This window comes from Ostrea edulis, chromosome 5 (assembly GCF_947568905.1).
Source record: "Ostrea edulis chromosome 5, xbOstEdul1.1, whole genome shotgun sequence".
In the NCBI taxonomy this organism is placed as follows: Eukaryota; Metazoa; Mollusca; class Bivalvia; order Ostreida; family Ostreidae; genus Ostrea; species Ostrea edulis.
In genome coordinates, this window is record NC_079168.1 from 7,011,669 (window position 1) to 7,019,023 (window position 7,355).

The following is a 7,355-nucleotide window of genomic DNA, read 5'->3' on the forward strand; positions in this document are numbered from 1 at the left end:
AGCTAGACCATTACGGTGCACGAGGATGCCTGCTGATCTGGAGTTTCTTGTCTGGCCGAATGCAACGTGTATTTGTAGAGGGATATTTCTCATCAGTCGCACCTGTTACATCCAGAATGCCCCAAAGGAAAGATCCTCGGCCCACTACGTTTTTGGCATACATCAATAACCTACCCGGTACCTTCCAAAGATGAACTCAAAGGCCAGATTATTTGCGGACGATTGCCTCCTGTACATGACGATCAGTGCAGAGGCCGACACCATACAAATGGACTTAGAAAACCTCCAGGAATGGGAAGCAGACTGGCAAATGCACTTCAACCCTGTCATCCGTATCACCACCAAACGGAAACAACGCATCACCCCATACTACATCCATGGGAAAGAGCTGACTGTTACCACCAAGGCCAAGAACCTAGGGATCAACATCCCCAACAACCTATTGTAGAACCATCACATTGATAGTATTTGTAAGAAAGCAAACAACACCACTGCCTTCTTACGGAGAAATCTCTCATCTTGTCCAACCAACATCAAGGACAAATACTACAAGACGCTGGTCAGACCCCAGTTGGCATATGCATACACTGTTTGGGACCCTCACACCAGGAAGAACGTCGAGGAAATAGAGGCAGTGCAAAAGAGAGCTGCTAGGTTCGTGACAAACAACTACAACAATACCAGCAGTGTCACAGCAATGATTGACAGGCTAGAGTGGGAGAGCTCACATCGACGAAGAGTTCGAGCAAAGGCCACCATGATGTACCAGGTCGTCCATTCCCTTTTTGCCATGGAACTGCCTCCCAAATTCAGGCAAACAGAGCAGCCACAATGGAACACCAACACCGATACTACCATTAGGATATGGAGCCACCTACCACAAGATACCGTCATGGCCACGACCCTGGGGTCCTTTAAGACCAGGATCCAGGGATTTAAAACACCATAATAAAGTAGCAGTGCATGATTTTACCAGATTTTAAACATGTAAAGAGCGGCATGGACTCCCCCTCGCGCGCATGCTTTCTAACACGAGTGAGACAATGCCGCACCAGCAACCCTTCACTTCACAGGAAAAAGACAAAACTAAATTCACATCGTTTTCATCAACACCTCCACCCCTCCCCCTTTAAACTAGATTTGATGAATGTTGAAAATAATAATCAGTGTAATATGAAAATCGATCTCGGGTGACATAAACTTACAAGAGTGTTTACCTACACACCCACCCCCTCTCTCCCTGACTATTTGAATTTAGACTTTTATCCGACAGTGATCATTTGATATCTCCCCTAAAAGAGTTTAACATTGATTCTTCTCGGACACATTTGAATGAATCTTTTTGTTAGATAACCAATGTCCAATTTGATATCGAGGTAAATATTCATTAACGCCAATCCAGACAGTCTCCCTTCGCCCATTTTGGAATGTAAGTAACTCTTTGTATGTCGTTGAACTGAAAAGGATCTTTCTGTTTCGCAACTGGTAACGGGCAAGGTGCAGCCAATGATAAATAATTTCTGCAGGTTGGGGAAAATGTCTCCATCGAGTTCGGACAAGCATTCCGTCACGTTTTCGTAATTGAGATCAACTGAATCTACGTCTGACCACTTCCGTTTCCAAGCGCTGATCTCGTGGCGAATGAAAGTCACTTTCCCACATAAATTTTTACAATTTCACTGATGTCAGAAACACTAATAGTGGGTTTCGGTATTCTGGTCTAGAAATATTACTGAACGAAATTTTAAAATTTGAATTCGTGGTTTGTTAAATATTGATAAATTTATTTTTGAATGTTGATCTTTGACCATTCCCCATCACAATGTCTTCAAATGCATTAGTGTTTGATTTTTTGGATTCCAGCACAAAACAAAACAGTTGTCAACAAAGCTTTAAAAAAGCAGTAAAGTCGCTATTTGCCAATAATAATTATGACACCATATCCTGTTTTGTTAATGCTTATTTTCTGTTATAAAATTCTAGCCTTCAATCATCAAATATGTTCGAAACATGTCATTTTTCAATGCATTATGCAACTATAAATCAAAACCTGCCAAAATTTTGACTGTTCATCATATTATGTAATTATAAGGACCCCATTGGAAATAAGGTAATTTCAACTTTTGTGGGTTATCCTTACGTTAACATATCATTATATTTCATGTATCCATGTCACTTATTCTTTGATTGTTATAATTGCATGGTGCTATAGATCATGTCAGGTTTCAATTTGTGATTTTAAATTCATAATCATGTGTGATATTTTACACTTGAATAAAATGAAAATCAGCATGATTTTAATATATCTGTTATAGGAGTAATCGAGGTATATCATTGCTTCCTTCGCTTATAAAAAGATCAACAAGTACAATGTAAGCGATTTAAAATTGAAAAAAAAAAATCAATATTGCCTGATAGAAATATTGACTCGCAATTGTATACATTTTTTCACAGTGCAGCGCGAGTTATCCCCCTGAATACAGGGAGCGCACAACAGGTTAAGGTCCTCAATACCTTAGCATCAATATAACGAACAGATAAAGAATTTACTATTTGTGGTTGTAATTAAGTGTCAGTTAGTAATTTTTTTTAAAACTGAAGTTAAGATACCGAGCAGTGATCAATCTCATAACTCCTATAAGCAATACAAAATAGGGAGTTGGGCAAACACGAACCCCTAAATATAGCAGCGGTGGGATCAGGTACCTAGGAGAAGTAAGCAACCCCTGTCGACTAGTAACACCCGCCATGAGTCTTAAATGTAACAAATTATGTAAATAATAGTCCTCGGCATCTTTAGATCAGGGTAAGGATGTCTTAAGCATATCAGCGATTCTTCATTATTACTTTTTATCAATATTCCCGATGACTACAACACAATGAATGCTTGGAACTACCGCATGTACATTTATTAACTTTTTATCATTTCACACTGCGGAGAAAATCGTCCCCTTTTTTTTCGTCAATGTACTTTTTCCGTTTATTATTACATGCATAAAAGATGAATAAAAGACACCGCAGAGTCGTCCACTTCTGTTTCATACTTAGATATTTTATTGAAAGTAGACATTAACGGCAAACTGACAACTCAACTGTATGACAAACGGGATGATTTCAGCTTTTTCATCGTCAATTGCCCATGTATATGTAGCAATATTCCATTATCACCTGCATATGGTGTTGATATCTCTCAACTGATTCGATACGCAAGATCTTGTTCTGCGTATAGCCAGTTTTTAAATCGAGGCAAACTACTGACAAACAAGTTGATGGTACAGGAGTTTCAACAGTCTCGATTGAAGTCAGCATTTCGCAAATTCTATGGTCGTTATAACGATCCAGTTCGTCAATACAACCTATCATTGGGTCAAATGCTGTCTGACGTGTTTCATACCGATTGTTAGGCCGTTCTTGACACACTGATTTTGACTACGGATAACTCCGTTTACCTGATCAGGATATAGGGTTCACGGCGGGTGTGACCGGTCGACAGGAGATGCTTACTCATCCTAGGCACCTGATCCCACCCCTGGTGTGTCCAGGGGTCCGTGTTTGCCCAACTATCTACTTTGTATTGCTTATAGGAGGTATGAGATTGATCACTGTTGGTTACCTTCGCCTTTCATGCAGAGTTGGTTATTTTTACGAGCAAAGTTTGATCTATACCCCATCCCTTTTTTATGAATAGTATAGTGGAATTGTAGATATCATCCGATGTAATGAATTGAATGATTGACCCTTGCCCCCCCCCCCCCCCCCCCGATTCAATTTCTTCTTCAGCTGCCCCCCTCCTTTAGAAAACGTAGCTACGTGCCTCATATACTTTTCTCGTGGTTTAATTTCTAGGTGTATGTTGGGTTTTTTTTTTTTTAAAGATTACATTATAAATTCTAATTTGAGTATTAATTAAATCATAACTTAAAGATACATAAACATCAAATACGGTTACATGTAACACATCTTTCTCCATTCCTTCAATAAAGACGAAATGTACATTTTTAAAAGTGTTCTTTATAAAATCAAAGGAACTAAACCTTTTTTCATTAGAGATATGATGCAAACAGTTGACACTCGGTATAATAAAGATTTTGGTACCATAAGCTTTACTATACCCTATTTGCTACATTAATACTTTTTTTTTTTTAAATCTGAAGCGTAGGACCGCATAGCCTGGTTCCCGAGGCTTTCGATGTGCAAGCACACCGGAAGGTCTCGGGAACCAGGCTAAGGACCGCATCGAGAAGCGCGCCTCCAACTTCCGTTGTAAGGGCAGTAACTACAACCATTCTCTACCCAGAGTTCCGTGCGCTCCTCGCACTATACCTCTGTCAACGGCTTTTTACAGAAATCTTGTAAAAGCTTCTTTGATCCAACATTTATGTTTTGGACTAAATATTTAGTCATATTGTGATATGTTTTTGGTGCAATCAAATTGATGCTTACTGTAAATTGTTTAAAATCGCCGTTTTCTGATCATAAATTTGGAACTACTTCTTAATATGCGTATGAATGTAGGATATACACGTGGTGGAGATTTAAATGTAAACATGGAATCAAAAGTAAGAAAGGCTGTAAAAATACGATAAAACTTGTAAAATAAGAGACAAACAGCTAAATGGTAAATATGCACTTATTAAATTGTCAGTTGGCTATGAAAAGAGCCTGATGTATCACCTGTTGCCTGAACTTTTAAAGGGAAAGGAAACCGAGAATGATTGTTTATATCGTGTGATTATATTGACACGTGATTCTAAGCGTTGACATAGGTATATGTGAAGCTTGCGTAACGCGCCCTTTGGTGAGAGAATGTAACTACAACAATATTAATCTGGATCATCGCGACGTTCGTGTACATACGCCGACTCTTCGTATATACAAACGTCGGGATGATCCAGATTAAATGATACATGTGGAAATTACAGAAAGGAAACGAATACAAGTATATAGTGTTGTATATATTTCCGGGAAAACCGGTCCAGTATATTAGTAAACTAACTTAAGAAAAGGAGAATAGTCTTAATTTGAAAATATTTCATTAAAATTGTTATACATTTTCAAATTTATTGTAAACTGGACATACATGGCTAATATTAATGAAGTACTCCAGTTCATTAAGTCCTGTTGACCAGTACGGGATGTAATAATCCTAATATTGAGATATATATTGACCATTGAAGAGTTTTTTCTCTAGGGTGTTGTGTCTTTATATGTGTACTAAACTTATAGTCTCTATACGGGACGTCTTAAAGGTACAGCGATGTCTGTACGTCTGACCGTTTGGGTTTTTCTGTTTCTATTTTCATTTGTCAGTCACATACCAAGCTGGTTGAGTAGCTTCTTTTGGTCACTTTAGATCATTTTACAATGTTGATCCTATTCGATCTCCCTTTCAGGGGTTTTGTCCCTTTATTCAAAATGTAATGCTATATGGAGGCTATATGGTTTGTCCGGTAAACTCCTCCCACAATTATCAAGTGAGGATCTTATTTCACAGAGTATTTATTTGTACGGGTATGGAAGATGTGCATGTGGCAAGGATTTTGATTTTCTTCATTTTTTAAAAGAAAATTATAGTTTGTTAAACTTATAGTCAGTTTGGGTGAAATATTGCACAATGGGTACATGGTTTGTCCATTTTTAAACTATTCTCACAGTAATTGAAGATGTGCGTATTACAAAAATTTTGATTCCCAAAAATATTCTAAATTTCTTTGGTGTTTGAAAAACTTATAGGCATTTGAACTTTGGGGAAATATTTTACACACAGAACTCTTGATTCGATTAATAGCTACCCCCCGTCACAGATTTGAAGCTAGGAGCTTTTACCTTTTCCTCATATGATGCAAAAGAAAATGTGCCACAGCTTGATGATGACTGATACGACCTCAAGCAAACTTCTACAACTCGTGGTATATTTACCGTGTTTATTAACCAATGTCATAGAAATTTGTACTGCAAATGGAATTTTTCCAACAGTTAAAGAAGAAAAATACATATCCATTGAAGAAATTCCGCTGGTTTGTTTGTATTTATTATTATTGTTATTTTTGGTTCTATTTTCTTTTTATTTGATATTGATTTATTTTAACTATTTGCGCAGTCAACATTGGTTCAATGAATCTAAGTTAGAATAATGATGACCGTTTCATAATGCTCATGAACATTATAACTGAACTTTATCTTGTTTATAGAGATATACAATAAATTGGGGGGTTAGGGGTCTATATCTCTGTTTCAAATGAAGCTGTAAATACATTTAACGAAACAAATCTGTAAGAAAATTGAGCTTTGACGATAGGATTGTATGTTGTAAAGGATGTTTTCTATTGTGTAATTTACGTATCAAAGAAATGGTGAAGGTGTGATACGGTTAACTCAGAAGTCCCTTGTCTTAAGTGAACTAAGTTTAAATTCCAAAAGCACCCAAGCTTGTGACGGGCGTATTATGTACCGTTTTCGATACTCTTGTTAATGAAATTTTTAATCTTTTTGTCTTTACTTTGTTCAGCTATTCTTCAGGTGATCCTCCTCACCAAAGTTGATACGATAGTCACTGTAAAGGAAGACCTTTCTAAAAGCAAAAGTGTTTTGGAGATGTCGGACTAGGTCATCATGTCGTAATTTGGTTTGCCATCTCACAATGTATTTCCCCTGCAAAATCTCGCAAATTCTCGGACTGTATCCACAGACCGTTATCAAACTTACGTCAGATCTTTCGAGCTGCAGACGACTATCTAGAAAAATTCAAAGACGAAATATTGGCGGATGCATACATAAGGTCTCAAGTTAACTGAAATTAATTCCCGTTGCAAACTTCTGGTGCAAAATCACCTGCAGAAGTGTGCAGTATTTACATACTCGTATACTGATATAGTTTGATTTTTTAATTATACTTCTGTTAGTTAAAGTAATATTAGTCAATCTGACATTTTTATTTTGCTGTAAAAATGTGTTGTTATGAGAGTTTTGTATGCAACTTAAAATTAAGTTTAATATTTTATCAAAATAAAGATTTCGGTTCTATTGAATGTATAGCAATCAATCTCATAACTCCTGTAAGGAATACAGCTTTAAGAGTTGGTAAATACGGACCCCTGGACATACAAGAGGGGGTATCAGGTGCCTAGTAGGAGTAAACATCCCCTTTCGACCAGTCACACCCGCTGTGAGCCCTATATCTTGATCAGGTAAATGTGAAACTGATGTGATGTCAATCAGCACATATAAACTTTCACGTCAGACACAATTAGACCCAATGACAGGTTGTATTTACAAGTTAGATCTTTATAACGATCATAGAATTTGCGAAAAAATTTGCTTCAAAGGAGACTGTTGAAACCCCTGTAACACCAACT